General features: G+C 44.4%; 1 protein-coding gene across 7 annotated transcripts in view; it reads left to right on the forward strand.

Moving 5' to 3' along the window:
• The window catches only part of FOXP1 (forkhead box P1), a 596,443-nt gene that overhangs the window by 78,749 nt on the left and 493,710 nt on the right, over positions 1–23,984 (forward strand). For all 7 annotated transcript variants that reach the window (XM_081246281.1, XM_081246288.1, XM_081246289.1 and 4 more), the window contains exon 3: positions 14,559–14,688. The gene's annotated coding sequence lies outside the window, so the exon portion shown is untranslated. The remainder of the gene's footprint in view (positions 1–14,558; positions 14,689–23,984) is intronic.

The raw sequence follows: 23,984 nt of genomic DNA on the forward strand, positions 1-23,984 counted from the left end.
CGGGAGGATCCCACATGCCGTGGAGCGGCTGGGCCTGTGAGCTGTGGCCGCTGGGCCTGCGCGTTCGGAGCCTGTGCTCCAACGGGAGAGGCCACAACAGTGAGAGGCCCGTGTACTGCAAAAAAAAAAAAAAAAAAGAAAGAAAGAAAGAAAAAAGAAAGAAAAAGTTTTTGTAACACACATCTGTTTGTTACTTAGCAACATATCGTTCAACAGACATTTGGTGAGCAGGTATGATTTGGGGACTGTGTTTCCTTCTGTGTCCGTGTTTATTTTTCCAGCCCTTTTTAATGGCTGCATAGTATTTCACCATCAGTATGAATCATAATGTATTTAATTTTTATTGGATATTTATTTTTCCCAGTTTTTGTAGACCATAAACAATGCTGTGATATGTTTCTTTGCAACCTTATAGCTCATTTCTTCCCCAGTGGTTACTATTTCATTAAGATCAATGCCAAAGAGTAAGGGGTGAACAGGAATGCACGGTTTAAATGGTTTGTTGAAGCAGGGCCAAATCCCCCTCCCCACTCACCCCCGCTAAGGCTGTGCCAGCTTACTGTGAACCTGGCCATGGATGAGAGCACTCATTTCTATTTGTAAAACTTGGATGTAATATTAGATTGATGCGCTTAAAAGAAAAACAAGGCGTCATTCTTCTCTGTGGGTGACTGACCCAAATCTGTTACGGTGAAGGACAAGCAGTGACTTTCAGAATAGAGAGGGGAGAAGACCAGTCAGACAGTGACGTTCAGTTAATTGTGTGGTCCAAGCAAAGATGACAATGACAGCTCTCAGGTATGGAGCCCTTACTGTGGGTCAGAAGTTCTATACAGAGTTCTCAAACCGTGTGATTTAATCTTCACAGCAACGTTTTGAGGTGGGGATCCTTTAGCCCATTTCATAGATGCAGAAACAGAGGACTTTAGAGAAGTTATGTAATTTGTCCAAAAAAGCACAAATTAGGCTACCGTTTGGCAGAGTTGGAAGTTGAACCCAGGCGCTCTGACTCTCAGGTTCTTGCTCTTGTCCTGGGGTACTGGAGATGGAGCTGGAAACATGGATGCGGGAGCCAGCATGCAGACGAAGTGAGACCAGGCATGGTGGCTGGCTGGTCTTGCGGGGAGGCTGACAGGGTTTCTAGCTTGTTGGAATAGAAGGCACAGCTTTGGCAGCAGACAGGGAAGCAGAGAGGGGGAACCCATGTAGAGCGAGTGTGCAGATTCAGATGGAATATATGGGGCTATAGAGAGTGGGGCTGGAGATCCCCTAGGAGATAGGAGATCGCCCTTAGCCTGTTTTATGGCCTGTGTGCATCATCCTGCTTAATCCTTTTACCACCCCATGATGGGGGACTTGTTCTTACCCCCATTTTATAGCTGCAGAAACCGAGGCCCAGAGAGCTTGAATCACTCAGTCCTTGAGTATCACAGCCAGAATCAGACCCCAGGCAGCCAAATTCCTGGTCTGGGCCAAAGCCGATGGGAAGGAGAACTCAGTGGAGAGTTTGCACCCTGGGAACCACTGTTGGAAGTGAGCTCTCCTTCCTTTTGAACTTTGTAGCAATTATTGTCTGTAGAATTCATCTGGCAATTAATCATGTGTTCCCCGTGACACAACTCTCATTGTTGTCCTGACATGTTATTTCGATCATGTATTGTAATTCAACTTCTTGTGCTGGGCAGACAACTGAGCCTTGATAGCCCCCTGACCCAACCCCCAAACATGTGCACCACAGTTCCTCAGAGAGGGACTCGATAAATGTTTGACTGAATTTTATCTGAGGGGTCTTACCCTGGAGACTTCAGACAGTGACATTTGGGGAGGGGCAGGGGGAGGGAAGGAAGGTGGGGACAGTGCCTAGGATTGTGATCAGGTGGACTTGGGAGAACAGAGAGGAGACTGAGGACTAGAAAGCATCTCTTTGGCACCGCTGATGAAAGGACAGAATGGGTGTCTCGGCCGCCTGCATAAGCCCCTCTCCTCCTGTCTCCTTCCTCCGTGGGGATGTCCCCTGCGTTCAGGTTGTACTACCAGGGCTCACTTGGCTTTGTGCTTCCCTCCTAACCAGGATTTGCTGAGTGCAATTGTAACCCTGTATTTCCAGCTGGGCTTTGTCGTGGGAGGCTTTCCAGATCTTCTCATGTTTCCCATTGGAGCTGTTGGAAGAGTGGTACTCAGTAGTACTGGGTACCATGAAAGGAGGAGACTTGGGTTCCAGATACTGGTGGCTGCATCACTTACTAACCATGGCCTTGGGTAGAGGACTTTGCTTCTCTGAGCCTCCGTGTCCACATCTGTAAGATAGCGGTGCTTACTTGTGAGGCTTATAAGAGCCTGGATGGAAATGCTGAGTCAGGAAAGAGGGCTGGGCATGGTGAGGGCTCCATCAACGTTGGCTGGTCTTAGAATTGGATGTCTTCAGGAGCGTATCTAGAGGCCTCCCACTCTGTTGAACAGCAAGATGAAAGGCCAGTGTGTTCCTTTCTTTTCTTGTGTTTACGACAGACGTTTCACTCCTTTGCCTCTTTGACACTTTTCACGGATGGTTTGGTCCTAATCATCACCTCTTCTCCTGGTCTCCTGAGACATTTCCAAAGCACCTCATTCCGCCCCCTTTCTCAGAAGGAAATGTGGCCATCAGACCTTGGACCACTCCGAGCCTGGTCTTTGTCCTCATATTTGTTTACCAGGGTGATTATTATTATTTTTTTATTTTTTAAATAAATTTATTTATTTATTTTTGGCTGCATTGGGTCTTTGTTGCTGCGTGCAGGCTTTCGCTAGTTGTAGCGAGCGGGGGTTGCTCTTTGTTGCGGTGCGCAGGCTTCTCATTGCGGTGGCTTCTCTTGTTGCGGAGCGCGGGCTCTAGGCGCGCAGGCTTCAGCAGTGGCTGCGCATGGGCTCAGTAGTTGTGGCTCGCAGGCTCTAGAGCACAGGCTCAGCAGTTGTGGCGCACGGGCTTAGCTGCTTCACGGCATGTGGGATCTTCCCAGACCAGGGCTTGAACCTGTGTCCCCTGCATTGGCAGGTGGATTCCTAACCACTGCGCCACCAGGGAAGTCCTGGTTATTATTTTTTTTAATTTTGTAAGAATTAACTGGAAGTTCTTTTTCAGTCATTTCATTCGTCATTCAACTTTTTTGTTTCCTTTTGAGGTGGAGGACAGATTACTTTGAGGCAGTGGGTCGGATGGAGGTGGCTGGCTGGGTAACCGTATCCCCGCTGAGTCAGCTGTCTGCTCAGACAACTGAAAGCTGAAGTATGTTGATGACTCGTCACCGGCCAGCGTCACATTAACTTGAAATTCCATTTCTGCTCCTCAGCTGTGGGAGTTTGGATGCCTTTGTGGGTTGTTGGAAAGCCCTCCAAGGATTGTTATCGATCGGGTTATGGAGCCTGGAATTGTTGGTTATCCCCTGAAATGATGTTTTCCATTTGAGACCAAGGCATACAATTGTGAAATGGGATGGTTCAAAAAGGTGGGATTTGTTGCTGTCAGTTTTTAGAAAGGGAAAGCCAGGCTCTGGCAGTCATTGACTCACAGAGGTTCTCCAACAGTTGGCAAAGCCGGGACAAGGTCTGTTCTTCCTACGGATTGGTCATCAGCACCCACCCGCCTGGGTCTTATTGCCCTTCTGCTAAAATTATCTGGGCAGCTATTTGTTTTGGGTCTCCTTCCTTGAGTGGAGAGGCAATCTCAATGTCAGGGATGGTGGCTGCCTCAAGGCGCCCTTGGCCCCTCCTCCCGATTCATGTATCCCTGAATCACACTGTAGCCTTGGAAAAGAAGTCTGTTCAGTGTGTTTGTTCTCTGATATCTGTATGTTCTGTACATCATCCATCTTGGGTGATGGATAAGGTCCCATATGGGGTTACTTTGCCTCCCTACGGTAACAGACATGATGAAAGAATAACACTTAGTAAATGAGGATGTTTATCTAATTATGCTCTAACAATTTTAACTTTCTTGTTGTTGTTTTTTGACTTCTTTAAATTGGGCATGAGCTTAGAAGGTGACTTGAGGGTGGGGGGCAGGGGCGGGGCTGGTATTATTTGCTTGAACAAAGAGTTTGGCCTCTCTGTTTTTATTCCTTTAAGTCATTTCTATTTCACCTCAAAGGCCTGTGGTAAGAAGGCTTTTGTTTCTAGTTGGAATATTGGGACCCATAGAATTCTCCAGAAGAGAGCTTTGGCCCAGCTATGGTGGGACTTGGTGCTTCATCCCACAGAGTGACTCCTGTAAACAGCACTTATCAGCCCTAGTTTAAGACCATTGGTTTTTTTTCAAAAGTTATTTTCATTTTTTCCCGCTTTTTATTCTTTAAAAATTTTTTTTTACCTTTCCAATAATGGAGGACTATTCCTTTTTACAGTTGAAGCCACTACCTTCTTCTTAATTATAAAGCCAGCAGAAATCATCATTTGACAAGGCATCTCGAGGAATTGCAGTTAATGTTGTGACCTAGTTGGTTTCTTCATTTTTTTTTTTTTTGCTGTATGCAGGCCTCTCACTGTTGTGGCCTCTCCCATTGTGGAGCACAGTCTCCAGACGTGCAGGCCCAGTGGCCATGGCTCACGGACCCAGCCGCTCCCGGCACGTGGGACCTTCCCGGACCGGGGCACGAACCCACGTCCCCTGCATCGGCAGGCAGACTCTCAACCACTGCGCCACCAGGGAAGCCCCGGTTTCTTCATTTTTAAAAGAGTTGTTTTATTCCTCCCCCATATCAGCTATGTATGCTGATTATGTAATCGTAACTTCTCACAGAAAATATGGGTCCCGTCCATTCATACGACAGCCTCTGGTTTCACTGTGGTATGTCACTTCCCACAGAATGTTACCGCCGGGGAAACTGAGGCCTGGGTTTGCTACTCTCCCTTCTTCTGCACGGCCTGCCATTGCCAAAAATTACAGTGATAAGTTTCTTGTTAGTAGCATCATCATTATGAATGTGATTCTTGTTCTCATCTAATAGAGAGCCTTGTTTACCCACAACCCACTTCCAGCTTTTGAGCGGATACATAGGGATCACCTCTCTAGAGTGAAGATGAAATAATATCATTTGTTTACCACCTTGAGTTGTTCACCACGGGCTGTGCAAAATATGTTCTGAATTTAAAAGTGTGAAAAACAAGTGTACCAGCTATCACAAAGCTCTCTCCTCCAAGTAAACATGTTTATAGAGCAAGCCTCAAAACAAAATACTTGATCACGATAAGCCCAGCCAGTGAAAAGAAAGTAAACATGTTTACCCACAAAAGCCATATAAAGAGCCCAGGTGGCAGCCAGCTCTCTGCTCACTTGACTGTTCTTCACGGGAGCAACTGAGGCTCCCCTGGGCCTCAAGGACAGAGACACCACTCGCCCTGCCAGTAGGTGGCTCACCTTTTTAAGCCCCGCTCTCTTAGCTCAGCCCAGTTTGCCAATGAGAATGGAAGGTTTGTCTTTTGTGCCACTGAACTGAACCACGAGTGGAAGGTATTTGTGAAATTGAGCCTGGAGTTCCCGTGATTCTTAAATAGCAACTTGTCATAGGTAGAGTGCCAAGTAGGCTTATGGGGAATCTTCCTGGCTCCCTGAAAGAACCCAGATTAATATCACATGTAATGACCTTCTGTGTCCTGGGCACTGTAGTGTAGACATCCAGGGTATAAACCATGAATCACACCCAAGCCTGGCTTCACCCAGATCACTTTGGTGAAGGAACCAAAGGGCTCGAGCAGGAAGTTGGTAGAAAAGACAGGGGCATCCTGGGTGATACAGGGGTTTTCAGGGTACATGAAGTGAGCCTTCGATGCTGTAAAAGAGAGGAAGGTTAGAAGGGGGATGACAGATTGTGCGTGTGGCAGAGAGTTAAGGACTTGAGGGATGGTGCCTTGTCTCTGTGCTGTCCAGGAGCAAATTCAGGAGAGAGGGGCCCAGTCCCAGGTGGCTCTGTGAGAGGTTGTTAGTGAGTTTCAGAATTCAAGGTCTTCGTTTGAGGTGGAGCTGTTCTAAGGGATGGTTAGATCCAAGTTTTGGCCATGCCCTCAGGTGTAGAGCAAGCAAGTGGTTCTGGTTAATTAGCACTTAATGAGCCCTTACGCTTATGGGCAAATATTATCCCAATTTTCAGGTATGGAGGAATTTGCCCAAGGTTATAGCTAGTAAGTAGCATGGCTAGGATGGGACATGGGAAGTCTGTTCCATAGCCTGTGCTCTCAAGTATTGCCCTATTCTGCTTCTCAAATAGACTGGAAGCTTTTAGGGTGAGAAACTTAAGATAACCAGGTGTGTATTCACTCAGTGAATGATTTTTTTTTTTTTTTTTTGAGTGGTACTTTATCTGTACCAGGTCTGATGTAAGCCTTGGCCAGGCTGTTAGAAGGACCATCTTCATGGCTGTTGAGGTCGATAGAAGTGGCCACAGTGAAGGGACGTAGACCGAAATTGTGAACCAGATACTAAAACATCTGAGAAAGGTGTAGAAGGGCATCCTTGACATTTAGAGGCCAAAGCCATGTGGCTGGGTTGGGAGCAGTGGTCCCCTCACATACAGTCATCAGAAGAAGGGTTTTCAAGGGTCAGGGAATCACAGTGGGGAGGGGCTGTGGTGGTCTCCTTGGGGGTAGATGGCAGGCAAGGTAGACTGTTAGCAGAGCCAGAACTTGGCTCTAAGAAAGGGAATTAAAGAAAGGCCAACCCTTCCTTCTTGGTTTGCCTGAGATCAAGGGATATTGAGTGAATGGCTTCTGGGAAAGGGGAAAGGGACATCTTTATGGAAAGAGGAAAGTCTCCAGTTTGTTCATGACGTTGGTCTCGGAGGGCGGTGGGAAGAAGTGAGCACTGGAGCCAAGATGAAGGATGAAATGGGATTCTGGAATGGCCGGGAGGCAACAGGATGAGGGTACATCTAGTCCTTGAAGAGGGGGTGACAGTTAAGTCACTCATCGTCTTCGGCAGGCTTCAGACAGAAGCTGGGTTCTTACTGGGGAGATGGGGAGAGGCAGACAGATGCAGCAGGAGGGCCAGCCTTCACGTTTTAAATGGAACGTTTAGGGGATTTTTAGCGAAGACGAGCAATAAACAAACAAAACAGGTTTCCGGTTAAGCCTCAGTGAACTAGAAAAGTAATTACACCGACACCATATTCCCCATGTGTTCTAATTAATCTAATGGGTTTACTTAAAAACCTGTTTTTTTTTTGTTTTTTTTAATTTTTTATTTTATTTTTATTTTTTTAAACTTTTTGCTTTATAACAAATTTAATCAGTCATACATATACATGTTTCCATATCCCCTCCCTTTTGCGTCTCCCTCCCACCCTCCCCATCCCACCCCTCCAGGCGGTCACAAAACACCGAGCTGATCTCCCTGTGCTAATCTCCCTGTGCTATGTGGCTGCTTCCCACTAGCTATCTACCTCACGAAAAACCTGTTTTTGAACAGAGATATCAGTAAGTCCTCTGGCGACTTGAAAGAAATCTTATTAGTGAAAGTTAAGTAAAAGTAATAGTGATTAGTTCTAGGGAACTTAATTGAAATGAACTCCAGTGGGCTCATTGAAGCCACAGATGTTGCTGTTGGTGACCCACTTGGTTAGATCTGGGTGACCATTTTGACTAGAACTTTAGAACTTAGCTGTTCAGATAGATGCCTATCTAGGGTACATTTGAGGTTCCGATTATTTTAAAAACAGAACTATTATTTGTTCTTCTTCTCCGAGCCTTATTAATGGAGGCAGATTGGCATCTTATTTGCGAGCTGACGACACACACCATTTTCCGCAGCCCAAGTGCATTTTGAACTGGGTTCAGCATTGTCAGAAAGTTCTTCACAGGAGCTGGTGATGGAGCCCCGCTCCACCCACTTCTGTTCTCTTTCTATTTTGGTGCTATTTGCAACAAAGGAGAAACTAAGTTAGTAAATTAGAGAAGGATTGAAGCTCTCACAAATGCTCCGCTTCCGATCAGGTTGTGTAACGGATCAGACAGAGTGGGCCCGCTCTTCCTGTGGCTCAGGGGCCTGAAGGAGCACAGGTGCAGACCCCATGAGATGGCCTTGGCCGTGTCCTCCCAGGTCTCCTGACCTATCTGACGGAGCTACATGAAGAAATCTATAAAGATGTATATGTATATATATGTATGATCATATGTACATGTCTATTTGTGTGTGCATATGAGAGTGTATGTACACATATACTTATTCATGTTGTGTGGATCTAAAAAATTCCGGATATAGCATTCTCAAGCCAAGGGAAATCTAGTGGAGAAGGCACTGAATTTGAGTTTTGTGTCAGGGTCCCGGTAGGAAATAGGTGGCGTGTCCTTTTTCTGGGTCTGAGAGGACAAAGGGGGGGCACGTGGTGGAGCCTGGATACAGTAGCTGTAGGGAGAGGACTGCCTGGCAGGAGCTGTGATCTTTCATAGTCAACCTCCGGTGCCCCGGTGATAAATGCCCCATCTTCTCTGTTCTCCTGAGATGAGACCTCCATTGGTTGTACCAGCTGGAAGCCAGAAGACAAGGGTACCTGTTGATGCATCCACGCAGGGCGGCCTTCCAAGACACGCAGAGCAAGGTGGAGGGTTGGGGCAGCATGGCAGATAGAGGATCTGGAGGAACAAAAGGAAAACCATCCGGTCCATTTTGTTCTGTGGCCTCCTTTGGGTATGACATTGCCAGATACATGGGAAAGGTTAATATGGGGCAAGAGGCCCCAGATCTTCAGGATGGTAAGGAAGCATCTAGCTTTACTTCCCAAAGCCTGGTGCCTGGACCAGTAGCACCAGCATCACGTGGGAACTTGCTGGAGATTTTCAGGCCCTGCCCTGTACCTACTGAATGAGACACTGCAGGGGAGGGGCCCAGCAATCTGTGTTTTCTTAGCCCTCCCAGGCATTCTGGTGCTCCTTCAAGATTGAGAACCACGGCTGGATGTCTTGAGGTGTTGGATGGCCAGCAAAGTATGCCAGTTTGCTAAAATGGCCACTATTATCTTGCTTGGAAATGCCAGTGACGAGCATGTCGTCTGTTTGAATGCCCGGCCTGGAAACTGCACACTCCCCATCCTTTTTAGTTTTCCGATAGGCACTCTTCAAAAGAAAAGGAATAATGGATGACATGTAGGCCATGGGGGCTCATACCCCAGGCAGTTCATGCCTTTAATTTCCAAGTGCTCCTCTCAGCCATGCCAGGAAGTACCCGGCAGGGCCCAGACTTTGGAGGTTGTTTTTGAAAAACAGATGCAAATGCTGCCTGTGCTGTTGTTGTTTTCCCGGTGCCTGGCAGTGTTTGGTAAACAACTTGATTGCTAGGTCTTGGCCTCAGGGAACCACAGCTGCTCTTTCCAGCTCCCTGCAGACTTGTGCTGAGCAAGGATTGCTGCAGGGAAAAATAAAGAGGGGAGAACAAAACAAGAAAACAGCACTGTTTTGTGGCTGCCTCTACCTGTTTTCCTGGAGCTGTTTTGCAACCACAGGCCCTGAGTTTTGATTCCTTACTTGAAAACACAAGGCAAGACCCCACGGCACCCCAGGCTTCTTTCTCTTTGGTTAGAGGGGGGAGTGGCCGCCGCCGGACTTGGAAAGCCTGTTGTAGTAGCCCCTGGAAGGATCTCTGCATTTTTAAATATGTAAATTGAAAAAGGAGAAAGCTTCATTCTTTCTAATGACCCCCAAGATGGTAATCTGGCTTTTCAAATCTCCGGGAAAACAGATTGAATATGGCACAATTAATGGTTCAGCACTTCTAGGCTTTTCTCTAAAATATTTTAATGGGCTTTTAATTTATTGCAGCTCCTGACTAGCAGGGTTGAGGCAGGGTTGCTGCTGACCCACTGCGCCAAGGTGCTCTCTGGGCCTGTAAGTGAAGTGGAAAAGAACAAAGGCCAGCTGGAGTGTCAGTCGGGGCCTCCCCAGGCTGAGCCCCTGGAGCTCACTGGGTTCCTGGCCCTGCAGTGGTGCAGCACTCTTCAGAGTAGAGGCAAGGGCGCAACTTCATCAGAGTTCCCTGGAGTATCTGGTAGAAATGCAGATGGATCACCTCTGGGCAGGAATCTGCATTTCAAGCTGGTGCCCTCGTTCCATATCAAGTTTGCAGTCCAGGACCTTGGTGATTGACAGCCAGTGTGAACAAGTAAGCCTAGGTGGGAAGCAAGTGATGGTGTTGCCAGACGTTTTTTTTTTTTTTTTTTTTTAATTTTGAGACTTGCATGTCATTTTAAAGCATTCACTTTTAATCTACTCCAAAGTTCTCCATCATTTTGGCTCCCCCTTCCTTCTTAGATCAAGCAACCTTCTTCCTAAAATCCTTTTCTTTGGGCCTGAAATGCATCTTTCTGAATGTCCTTGTAGAGAGGTGATAAACTTTTGTTTGTCTGAAAAGATCTTTATTTCACCCTCATTTTTGGAACGTAATTTTTCTGGGCATACAATTCTAGGTAGATAGTTTTTGCCTCTGGGCAGTGTTCTGGATAATTTATTTGGATACTATCTTCTCTTCTGGTGGGTTTTTTTTTTTTTTCCCTTTAAATCTCAGTTGCCATGTTTTTCATTTCTAGAGGTCAGAGTTTTGGTTAGAGTTATAGAACTTGATTTTATAGTATATATGCGAGTATTTTATATATGTATATGCTATGTATTTTATAGTATGTGTACTATGAACACCTAAAAAGCTATAGTATAGTATATAGTTTGTGGTATTTTGGTTAGAGTTATACAGCTTATATTTTATAGTATATGTGCATGTATTGTAGTGTGTATATATATATAGTATGTATTTTATAGTATATGTACTATAAATGCATATTAAAAACTATATTATCTATAGTTTATATAGTATTTTGGTTAGAGTTACAGAGCTTGTATTTTATATATATGTGTATACGTGTATGTATGTATTATATGTATGTGTATATAGAGAGTGTATTTATAGTATATATACTATAAGTCCATATAAAAACTACAGTATATATTATTCATATAGTATTTTGGTTAGAGTTATAGAGCTCGGCGGAGATGGAATTCCGTATTGGGTCAGTTGGATTCTTAACAAAACACACAAGCAAAACCAGAAAAATTCCACACATCACGGTGATAGTTTGTCCCTTATTTTTGGATATGCCTGGGGACTGTAATGTTTTAGGAAGTCAAACCGGACAGCGCTAATGATACTCTTAAGTGTTGATTGACCAACTTACACCTTAGCTAGAAGCCAGACGCTGCTCCCATGCTGAACAGAAGCGTGATTCCTCCCTCCTCACTGCTGTTCTTTGGTGTGTCTTGCCTGTTTCATCCGCCTGTAAGCCTTTGACCATGATGTCCTGATTTGATGGAATCCCTTTTCCACCCCATCTTCCAGTTCCTTCCAAAACTTGCCCAAGATAATCGCTCTCAAAAGCCCTTAACTGCCCAGATACCTACTGTGTTTTCCTGTGTCCACTTGTGCAGCTTCTCTGTGCTTCCGAATCCCTGTAGAATTGCAGACCTCAGCCGTGGCGTAACCCTAGCCATAATTTGTTACACGGGTTGCAAGGGTTCTTTTTTTAATGTGTACTATTAAAACGTTAGCTGCTGTCTTTGAAAAATGACGAAATTTCACAAAATAGTCATCTGGATTTCTGCCTTTGTGGAATTGAAAGCTCCTGTAGCCCTGGGTTCATGTTGCCACGTGGCAGTAACGGGCTTGGGGAGCCACTGGCTGCCCTCTTAGCTGGGAAAGCCCGGGGCCTGCCGTCTGCCGCCTCCCTCCTCACTCGCTGTACCTTATACCTGGCCTGCCTCGTTCACTTGCATTACCTGCCTGGTCATTGTGGGACGCCTTAGCTTTCCCCATATGAACAAGGAAGCTCGGGTCGGAGAGGTGAAGTATCCTCTACAAGGCCTCGCAACCAAAACTCACTCAGACAAGCTGCAGTCAGAAGAGTGTCTAGTGCAAGGTAGGCGCACACAATTTTTTTTTTTTTTTTGCGGCACGCGGGCCTCTCACTGTTGTGGCCTCTCCCGTTGCGGAGCACAGGCTCCGGACGCGCAGGCTCAGCGGCCATGGCTCACGGGCCCAGCCGCTCCGTGGCATGTGGGATCTTCCCGGACTGGGGCACGAACCCGTGTCCCCTGCATCGGCAGGTGGACTCTCAACCACTGCGCCACCAGGGAAGCCCCACAGTTTTTGTATTAGTGTATTGGCTGGAAAAATACGGATTCCTTGTGAACGCAAGCTGTGTAGAGTCAAGCCCCTGTAGCTGTGTGATCTTGGGCAGGTTACTAAAACTCTCTGCACCTCAGTTTTCTTATCTGCATGTAAGAGTATCTACTAGGAACTTGGTGGTAAGAACAGAATTAAATGAAATACCTGTTGTAAAATACTTGAAAACAATATGCAGTACAGCATGAGTTTTCAATAAATGGCAATTGTACGTTTAGAGGATGCTGAGGAATTAATTCTTTCACTTGTTGATTCGTTTGTTGACTCAGTCTGTATTGAGTGGCTGCTGTGAGCCTAGCATTCTTCTGAATTTTTGGAGGACAGTGATGAGCACAACAGAGACGTTTCCTTACCGTGTGGAGTTTATAGTCTAGTGGAGAGGACAAGTGAATAAATGAGAAAAGTTTATAGGTGATGATAAGAGCCCTGGGGAAGGCAAATAGGATGATGTAATTAGAGTGACTGGGGACCTAGCTTAAGTAAGTAGGTGGGACAGCCTTCTTGAAGTGGCCTTTGCCCCTAAGACCCTGTGACGAGAAGGAGCCACTTGTGTAAGGAGTAAGATCGTGGTGTTCCAGGTAGCTGGGAAAGCCAGTGCACCAGGCCTGAGGCAGGAAAACCCTTGGCTTGCTTGAAATGGAAGGAAGGCCACCGCATCCGTGTTGTACACGGGTATGGAGTTGGTGGCTGGCAGCAGTGTCAGTGAAGCAGGAAGTGACCAGATTATGCAGGGTCTTCTAGGCCAGAGAAGGAAAAAGATTTTGTCCTAAAGATGGTGAGCATTCTCAGCCCCTTTCTTTTTTTCTTTTTTTTTTTTTTGTGCGGTACGCGGGCCTCTCACTGTTGTGGCCTCCCCCGTTGCGGAGCACAGGCTCCGGACGCGCAGGCTCAGCGGCCATGGCTCATGGGCCCAGCCGCTCCGCGGCATGTGGGATCTTCCCGGACCGGGGCATGAACCCGTGTCCCCCGCAGCGTTAGGCGGACTCTCAACCACTGCGCCACCTGGGAAGCCCTCAGCCCCTTTCTTTTTGCTATGTGATGTCGACTTAGTAGCTTTGCAGAGCTTCCGCGAGCTTTGGAAATGCTTCTTGGGTCTCAAGGCTACTTGAAGTTTGGACGACGGGGCTTTATCATTTGGACACAAACTGTGATTGGCAGTATCCACCTTCCTTGGTATTTTGGTAGAAATACAGAATCTCAGGCCCAATTCCAGACCAATCAATCAGTGTCTGTGGGGATGGGGCTCAGGAATCTGTATTTTAAAAAGCTCTTCAAGTTATTCTTCCGTGTACTAAAGTTTGAGAAACATTCATCTATAGTACATGTGGGTACATTTCCATAGGAGTTGGAGCCGTACTCTTGGGAGAGGAATGGAAGCTTTCCTTGGGCACCCAGTGAATGTCGTCAGCTGCCCAGGGTGCAGGTGCACCAAGGCTTGGCACTAGTGCCAGGGTGAGAATTCTTCTGCTCAGGTGCACGACCCTCTGCCCACAGCTCAGCTCTGGTGTTGATGGCAGATCAGCATAGGAGTGATTTGTGGTAAAAACCTTCTTTTTAATCCGGAAGCTTAAAGGAGAAGCTAATAGTTTAGGTTATTTGGAATAAGTGTGCTTTAACCAAAAAGACAAAGATGCTGAGAGGAAGAAGGGACATGGAAAGCATCAGTTAATGACCTGACCTTGCAGATTAAAGAACTGGGATCCTGAGGCATTAAATGGCTTTCCTGGAGCCACACAAGTGATTGATGACAATACTGGGTCCAGAATTCAGGCTTTTCCACTTGGATGTCTACATGTTACGTAGTATGTTTTCTCTTGATGGAAATATCTCTGAGTCTTGCTCCTTATGTAATTCATAAACATTTGTAGAATTATTTTGGAGGAAAATGATTATGGTTACCTCTCTTCCCAGTTTGGATGTTCACTGTTATGTTTGAAATAATTTTATTTTCATATGTTTTTATCTTCTGGAAAAGAGAGTTACTTAATAGGAATCAATACATTTATCCATGTCAGATTTGAGCTAAAGCAGCTTATTGTTACCTGGGCACTTGATAATTGGACAAAAAATATTTTTGTAATGCCAAAATACATAAAATATTTGGCACAATGTCTGCAATAAACAACAACCTTTCAGGGTATGTGTTGAAGTAATTGGTAACTGTATCTTTCAAAACATTATTTCCGGTTCATATTTTACAACATCACACTTGATATATTGACATACCCTCGTTTGAAAGGTGTTTTCCCGTACCTCTAGATTCTACGTCTGTCGTGCTGTTTTCAAGTTTAAGGAAGTGGTGGTTTTAGAAGTTACATCTTAGCTATGTGTAAAAAAAAAAAAAAAAAAAAAAAAATTTTTTTTTGTATTGCAGTGTCCCAGGAGCTTTTGCTGACAATTCCAGTTTCCGAACGAAACATTTGGGCAATGGTGAGGGCTTCAATCCCTTGTCTGATTTGCTGTCAACCATGAACGGACGGATGTGATGCCTGCTGGCCAGAAGGGTGAGTGAACATTTACGATTATTCGTCTGAAAATTCATAAGACTAAATGTTGGCTGAAGGGGTCCTGCACAGTGCAGGAAACTGAAAAAAGTCCCAAATTCATCAGAACAATTACACTGAAGATGAGAGACTCGCGTTTCGAAAGAAGAGTCACCCTGTCATTGTTTACTGGTATAACGTTTTTGGATAACTTGGACAATGATCTTAGGATTTATAAAAGACATAATAGGACACGGGAGAACTTTTTTTGTTTGCATGATTCTTTTACGCATACACCGAAGGGTGGACTACCTAGATTATGAGCTACGTGTGCAGTTGAAAGAGTAATTGCTTTTTTGGTCCCATTAAAACTTGGTGGTAAAATGAAGCACCATGAAATAAGACAGTAATAACCTCATCTTGAGTTGTGGGTGGTGGTGGGGGATTTAAGTCTGATTTGTTCAGTGAGGAAGTCCCATCGCAAGCCTTCCACGTGACTGGGGCTCTTGAGAAAGTTAAAGGGTTGGGATCTGTGGACTCTCAGATTTTCAGAAAGACTCATGAGCATTTTTTTCTATCATCGTTCTCCTCATCAGGTTATTCACTGTAATTTTTAGGGGTAAGTTAGAAGGGACGTGATGCTCTTTTTCTGTATATTTGATGGCATCTATCCTGTTCTTCAGAACTCACGGGCTCCCCTGTAGCAATGAATGAAAACTTGTGACTTGCCTTTATCAGAGACAAGCATTGGTTGAGGCCAGGTGTTTTGGGTAAAAACTCTGACATCACTCAATGGTAGCTTTGTCATAAAACGAGGTCAGCTTTATGGGGAACCATTTGGTTTCAGTTTTGTAGTGAATGGCATTTCATGATAAGAGCCATTGGCATGAACTCATCTTGTTTGTCTTAGTGGAGTTGTATTTGAAACAGATTCTGTTTCATGGAGGGAAGTATAGTGAAGTAGAGAGAACACTGTATTAGAATTGGGAGACCTGATAGCTAGCTGACATGGGGCAAGTTGGTCTGTTTTGATTTCCTATGTTTAAATTAAAGCAGGTAGGTGAGAGTGTCGTGTTTGTCGGTGCTAACAAGGCCCTAGAAGTTGGCTGTTTAAATCCCCTCACTTTACAGACGGAACGTCTGCAGCCCAGAGAGTCTGATGGAGATGTCTGTGTCCCTGGGCCGGGTCAGAGCTGAATCCCAGGTTATTTTATCCCCAGTGATTCTCTCTAGCTTATCTCAATTACAGAGATTGTGACATCCAAGCCCCGCGATTCTGTAAACCTTCTTTGCTGATATGTGTCTCTTTAAGATGTTGTTTTGCATTTAGCTGTTTGGGCCAGCTTTTTAAAGATTTTACAGTTAGAGGTCATTCTGACAAATCCTTCCCATTTCATAGATTAAAAGAGCCCTGCTGAAGCATCCACCCCAAATATCAGGGACCAGATGATCCTCAAAGAGCCTGTGGGCTTTAAAATGCACTTCCACTTAGGCTAGTTTGGTATCTGACTACTTATCCTTTGCATTTCTTTCTCCTGGAGCTGGAGATAGAGGAAAAACAGAGTCTTATATCTTCCTTATAGTATTCTTTCATGGCAAGAAATAAAGCAAGTAGAAACCTGTAACACATAAGGCGGGGGTGTACACCATGAAAATTAATAGTTAACGGAGTCATGGAATTTTAGATCCGTTAGGGTGCTTTGATCATCTTATGGGGTGGTCCTGGGCAAGTCCTGTGCTTCTTTCTCCTATGAAGTTCTTCTGAGGTTTTCTATTGCTAACCAGCTATGATAGACTTTTGTGAGTGGTCTGTAGACCAGTGAGCAGGTAGCAGACATTATAAAAAGTTATATCTTTGGGGATCCAGGTAGAGTTGAGAACAAAGCCTGGGTCTGTCTCGTATAAACATGAGAATTCAAAGAAGTGGTTGGAATTCTGCTGAAGGTATTGAAATAGCAACAAACTCAGGTTTGAGGTTACCTGTCATCTCTGTCTTCAGTACTGAGAGAGTCTGACTCAATGTCACTGTCATAAATTGATGTATGAAATTGAACAAAACCACATGAATGGATTTATTGAAGACTGGGCTCATTTTATTCATTAATTTCATTTGGGTAAGGCCTGCTATGTGAGAAATCAATCTGAAGAACTGTAATGAAAATGATATCTCCTGAATTGATAAAATATAGTTAGGCCCAGTCGATTACCAGTTTTTTCTAAATAAGGAAATGCTTTGTATTTATCAGATTGTAATCAATTTGCCTTCACTGTATTTTTAGTAGGAAGTGGAGATCCCTGAAATCTGATGAGTTGGAATATGTATTCTGATTCTTTATCATTGTTTATCCTCAGAGTACACCTTAGAGGTCTGATTAAAGGACTGATTCTCTTCCTCTGTGATGCAATAACCTGGCCTGTGATGCATTGTATATCTGATAGCTAGTTAATCCTTCTATTGTCAAAAACGTATTCATAGACACAGACCTACTAGAGAATGGACTTGAGGATATGGGGAGGGGGAAGGGTAAACTGTGACAAAACGAGAGAGTGGCATGGACACATATACACTACCAAACATAAAATAGATAGGTAGTGGGAAGCAGCCGCATAGCACAGGGAGATCAGCTCGGTGCTTTGTGACCACCTAGAGGGGTGGGAGGGAGGGAGACGTAAGAGGGAAGAGAGATGGGAACATATGTGTATGTATAACTGATTCACTTTGTTGTAAAGCAGAAACTAGCACACCATTGTAAAGCAATTATACTCCAATAAAGATGTTAAAAAAAAAAAAAAACGTATTCATCGTCCTACGGCTTTTAGAACTTTACGGTTTATCAAGTAACCAAAAGAAGCACCAGTTAATTGTTACAGCTGATAACTTGGAGTCTTGTTTTGTTTTGTTTTTTGCGGTATGCTGGGCCTCTCACAGTTGTGGCCTCTCCCGTTGCGGAGCACAGGCTCCGGACGCGCAGGCTCAGCGGCCATGGCTCACGGGCCCAGCCGCTCTGCGGCATGTGGGATCTTCCCGGACCGGGGCACGAACCCATGTCCCCTGCATCGGCAGGCGGACTCTCAACCACTGTGCCACCAGGGAAGCCCTAACTTGGAGTCTTTAGGTGTGAAATCAACTCCAGTTCTGAGTGAAATGTTTCATGGTAAGTGACCTCATGATAGAACAAGGTCCCAGTCCCAGCAGTAGACAGCTAGAACAACAGATCTCCTCACCCCGGTGCAAAGAAACGAAGCCATATGATAAAAGGTTTACACAAGTAGATCATCAGGGCAAAATTTCAAGTTCAGAAAATGAGTAGTTGGGTAATGTACTCAACTTATGTTGGTGATAACCATGCTTGCATAATAAATTAGCTTAGGGGCAGGATACAGAGAAAGAAGGGCTGAGCACTTGAGGCGTCTCTTTGTGATGTGATTCTTTAATGCCCTCGCCAGCAGGGAATCAGAGTTGGCTCCTGTTTCCCCCCCTGGCGTGAAGCTTCAGTTGATGTTGGTACCTATCTGATGCACATCATGAGACTCCAAGAGTGAAGACCGGCTAAGTCTGTGCATATTTAATAGGCAGTTAGCCACAGTGTTATTAATAAATGTGACAATAACAGTCTGGATTTGCATAGAGTTTTCTCGAGAAAAGTCGACCATAGACGGCAAATGCGTTGGCTTGTTTGTCAGCCTGTGCCTCGGCATTGCATTGTTCCTCCCAGTAAACTGTCGCTTGCTGGTGGATCTGGGATGAGAGTATAAGAATCATGCAGCGTTGTTTTATCACCAGTTGTTTCTCCTTATTTGCCTACAGTTCCTCTTTGGGTCTCTCTCATAATCAAATGCCTAGCTTTTGACCTACTAGAAAGAGGTAAAAACACAGAAAAGAATCCTTCTCGTTTAAGGCTCGATAGTGGGCTACTTGGTGGCTGGAAGTTCCTGGATTTTTTATAAAACTGAAGACTGTGGATTTTGGTCATTGGTTTTGGGGTGGGGTGTGGCGGTGGTGCAGCTTCCGGGAGGAGGTGGGGCAGGTAGCAGGCGTCTGGGAACAGGAAGGCTTGCAGGTGGGCTCCCCTTCTGAGCCGCCTTGTGCGGGAAGCTGTCAGGGGGCCAAGCCACTTTGTTGTGCTGAAACTTCCAGCCCCTGAAATTTTGACTTTGAAAAGTAATTTTAACAATTTAATAAGCTACATAATATGTTTTATAAGCTGGAGCGAATGATCTTAAGTTTTTTGGTCTCTTTCATAACACAATGAACCTAATATTGGTAAAAAATACAGATCTTCACTCACGCCATAAAGAGAGCCTAGATTTAATAAGCAGTTATGAGTGCTGGCAGCTGCCTATCAGATTGTATAACTTGGACTCCAGCACGGGAAGACAGTGTCAACTTACATTTTATCTCGGAAGTATTTTCAAGGCGTTTATTTTGCTTCTCTCTCTTTCTCCAGTCCCTAACCTAATACAAGTAATGTAATTGGCTGACTATTTTCCACATAGCTAATTGGCTAGGGGCCAAGGGGGAAACCATTGTCTGGCTTGAGGATGATCAGAAATTAACATGACATTGACGTGGAGGTAATGGAATATATTAGTAATGCCCTAATTCAGGATGGTGAGAGGAAGAGTGTCCATCCTTCCCCACCCTTAAGCAGCGGGAGGAGTTCTGATGATGATGAAGGAACCTCCAAGCCCCCTTTCCTCCCACAGCCCCCACCCAGTACCTCACAGCAGTGGCTAGCCAGTCTCTATGTCCCATTTACTGTTAAATTCTTCCCGTAGAACTGTAAGACAAACTAATGAATGATTCCATTTGTCAATTCAAAAAGAGAATCCGCCAACTACTATTGTAAGATTAACTTCCAATTAGAAGATTGCATTTAATTCGGAAGCTATAACGTTGTTGTAGTGAATTCTCTTGGAGGTGACAGTTTCTATGAGATAAATTTATATGGTGTCGGTAGATATAAATTCATTGGACAGTGTTAAACATGTTACTTCAGATATATTAGCTGTGAAATTTATTTCTTCTCTAGTTATGTCCCCAAGGAGGTAGAGTCAGATGAAAAAACATATCTTCAAGGAAAGAACCCTTCCTGTCCTTTCAGATACTTACTCTAAAACAGCCTTTTCTCACTTTTATTAAAAAAAAAAAAAAAAAAAGTCTGTTAAATTTCTGCATTAACTGAATTTATGATTCTTGGTGTATGCTATTTATAAAATTGAATATAGGTTTTATGATATAGGAAATTAGTCTAGGAATGAGAATATGATCCAATTTTGTAATAAAGGTAATCTGCATTTATATTGCAGATATTTTCCATTGCTCTCTAAGCCCCTTATGGGATTATACACACATTTTTCTGGACATACAAATTCACTGTAAACTTTTAATGTAGTGGGCAGGTTTTTGTTCCCCTGACATCTGCACAAAGCATCGACTCCTTTGCCTAAATCAAAAGTGGCAAACATTCTTGACAGACTTTATATTTTATAACTCCCCCACCCCTGCCTATCCCTGTGCCCCTGGCAGACATCACTAATTGATCACATTCTCTCCTCTGCTCAGTGTAGGTGTGGCCTCAGAATTTCTCCACTTAAATTCTTGGAGGCAAGCTTACCAATTCACCATTTACATGAGTGTGGTCAGCATCACGTCAGGCAAGTGGCTTTTGACTAGTCTTTGTAGTTTGTCTTTGTATATCCTATACTTACCCCAATATCTGGCACACAGCGGTTAAATGTGTGTTATATTTATGAGAAGATCTTACGCACAGTTCTGGCAATTATGTGGTTGTGTAACAGTTGCATTTTTGACATCACATGTATACCGTATTTGTATGGCTTGGTAGGCAGTTTATTTCCTACCTTTTAGCTGGTTTGGGGGTTATGTGTATGAAACATTATAGTTTTGTAGTTTTGTTTTTTTTTTTCCAATTTATGTAACTTTGGAAAAGACAAGAAAGAGACTCTCCTCACCCTCTTGTTACCTGTGCATTAACTCAGGCTCAGACACAGCAAGGAAGTGGTGGGGTGAAAGCTAAACTGAGACTTTCCCTCTCCGAGTGAAGTTTCTTTCTTAAAGGGAGGGGCACACACATGTACCAGGTGCTGACCGGTGCAGGGCACGTTTCTTGCAATTTCCTTTTGCATATTAATCTTGGTTTTTATCAATACACTGAAGCAAGCTGTACCAGGGAGGAAGGCATTCAGCTATTATATTTCAAATGATATCTTCCGTGATGTAAAATTCTAGGAACTTCAGCTGCATGGCATATTGTTTTTGAAAATAATCGGTTTTCTCTTCACTTGGTTCAAATAATGCTTGGAGGCTAAGAGAAGGAAATTTCCATTCAGTTTATATGCAGGCTGCTGCCCTACCCTGTTGAGAACTGCCATCCTTTTAATTCCTCCCTAAAAGAAAAATGAGCAATTAGCATATTGAAGTACCATTTAGTTAATGTACATTGTAATTTCATTTCAACATATTGTTTGATTGTTTGTGTTGGTCATGGTAACCAGACTTCTGGAAAGTGGTTGTGAACATGTGAATTGGTAACCTGTTGGGCCATATCTGTAGGATATGGTTGGCTTTGGTCAAGGATGCCAAAATCTGTGAGCCCCATTATGGTCTGTTCTGGTGGTGGCTCTTGGATTTTCTGTACACAGTGTTCCATGAAACTCCAACCAAGTGATTGGAAGAGGCTCATGAGATGAAATCTTTTCCATCCCTCCTCTTACTCTGTGAGGTTTTAGTAATATTTGTACCGAGTAATTATAGCAGCCAGTCATCAGGCATTTATTTCTCCTACAGTGGTTTGGATATCATGTTAGGTAGCTCATGTAGTTCTAACAGCGTCTCTGTGCTCTGGATATTATTATTCTGGTTTTATTGTTGAGAAGACAGAAGCTCAGTGTCTAAGTTACTACTCAGGATCACACAGCAGGTTTTACAAGTGGGTGTTACCTCAAGGTAGGCCAGTTTCAAAGCCTGTGTCTTAACCAGGAGGGCATGCTACATCCTCATCTTTGATTCCATAGTTCTCTAAGGGCCTTTGGTTTAGGCAAGGAAGATTTTGTAGCTTCTAGTTGTCTTTGTGGAAGAAATGGACTCCAACTCATTTAAAATGGCAGCTTAATCTACACACAGGATTTTTTTTTTTTTTTTTGCGGTACGCGGGCCTCTCACTGTTGCGGCCTCTCCCGTTGCGGAGCACAGGCTCTGGACGCGCAGGCTCAGCGGCCATGGCTCACGGGCCCAGCCACTCCGCAGCATGTGAGATCTTCCCGGACCAGGGCACAAACCCGCGTCCCCTTCATCAGCAGGCGGACTCTCAACCACTGCGCCACCTGGGAAGCCCTACACACAGGATTTTTATAGGACCAGTGATTTTTAAAAAATGGGAATAACTTCTTCCAAAAATTTTTTCAGAAATATTCCTTACTCACCGGCCTTTTCCTCTAAATCGAAAATCTCCCAGTTTCATGCAGTTGGGCTCAGTGTTGCGTATTTCCTTCAGGTCCTCTTCTAAAATAAAGATGCTTTTGGTGATGGTGGCTCACGGAGTTCCTAATATCCGAGGAGAGGAGTTTTCTTCTTTCATACAATATAAACAGGCGACACAGGACTAACAGGACCACTGATCCAGAACGGGTGCAGGAAGGGAAAACCTTTTGTGCCCAGGGCCAGAGCCAGGCATTGACAAGGTCAGGTCTGCCACTTTATCACGCGCATTTAGGCCCCTTGTCTATGGGCTGCAGGGACTTCTGTCCATCCAGGATAGACTTGCAGGCTAGAGCGCCAGGAGGCTAGTTTCAGGTATGCTCTGTGGAATTTTTCTTACAACATGTGCATTCAGTTATTATTAAGGGATTTTTTTCTCCATATCTTTTAATGTTGCGTATTGGATTGTGTAAAGGTGAAATGACATGTTTCCTTTACATCTTTCAGAAAAGAAAAAATGGAGCATAATCTTTTTTTTTTTTTTTTTTTTTGCGCTACACGGGCCTCTCACTGCTGTGGCCTCTCCCATTGCAGAGCACAGGCACCGGACGTGCAGGCTCAGCGGCCATGGCTCACGGGCCCAGCCGCTCCGTGGCATGTGGGATCTTCCCGGACCGGGGCACGAACCCGTGTCCCCTGCATTGGCAGGCGGACTCTCAACCACTTCGCCACCAGGGAAGCCCTGGAGCATTATCTTGATCTTCTAGAATCTGGGTGGTGGGCATATGGGGTTCATGATCACTATTTTCTCTACTTCTTTATATATTTGACCACTTTTATAATAAAAAAGGTGTATGCATTGGGGAGGGGGCAGTGAGGGGCTGATCTAGCTCATTATCTAGCCTGGTGTTGAGACACCAGTCACCGGGTAGAACCAGGTTTCTGCTTCTCCATCCTCCACACCACCTTGGGCAGCCCTCAGTTGCTGGTGTAATTTAATTGATACGGAGTCTTAGGGCGAGGAGATGCTAACCGAATCAGCCAAGAGTTGAAGTAATTTTCTGGACAATACAGATAAAAATGACTTTACCTGACATACAAGCCTTCCCTGACTAACCTATAAAAAATGACAGTGAATAGCTGTCATAACTGAGCACACGTGACATGCCAGGGGCTATGATACACCGGTTATAGATTTTCTCTCTAGTCCTCCAGTGGGCAGTGTTTGGAAGGGAGTACAGGGGACCTGAACCGAGGGCCCACTGGACTTTCTTCTCTTCTACCTCCAAGTCCCTTGGCTGTGTTCTTCAGCGTGTGATCCAGAGGCTACCTGAATCGTGTTAAATATAGATTTTCAGGCCCACATCCAGGTACAGGCCTAGAGCTTGGTCTCTGAATTAGAGAAGATAAACTCACATCCTAGTCCCAGGCCTCACTGATAGGGTTCCCTTGGCCAAATCAAGGCTGCTGTCCAAACGTCAGTCTCCTCCTCTGCAAAATGGGGACAATGGTAGCATCTACCTTGTTGGCTGTGAAAAGTCCTTAAAACAGTGCTTGGCACCTAGTAGGCACTAGGTATGTGTTAGGTGAAACTATATTTTAATCTTTTTGAGACGTTTGCAAATACCCTGACATAACTGGGAATGTTAAAGATGTAGCAGTGAATGCTCCAGGTGGCACTCTTTGGTGGATATAATTTAAACCTTATATATCCTAGAAGCATATTTTGGTAATTATTAAAAACATTTAAAAGATCATTATTAGAGTTTTTTACGTAGATGTCTGAAAAAGAATTCTGTCACCAAAGTGTATAAGAGTTGACATGTATAAATATGCAGCTAGACAGTTTCAAAAAAACGTGTATTATTTACTGATC

This window comes from Mesoplodon bidens, assembly GCF_964165515.1.
Source record: "Mesoplodon bidens genome assembly, chromosome: 10".
In the NCBI taxonomy this organism is placed as follows: Eukaryota; Metazoa; Chordata; class Mammalia; order Artiodactyla; family Ziphiidae; genus Mesoplodon; species Mesoplodon bidens.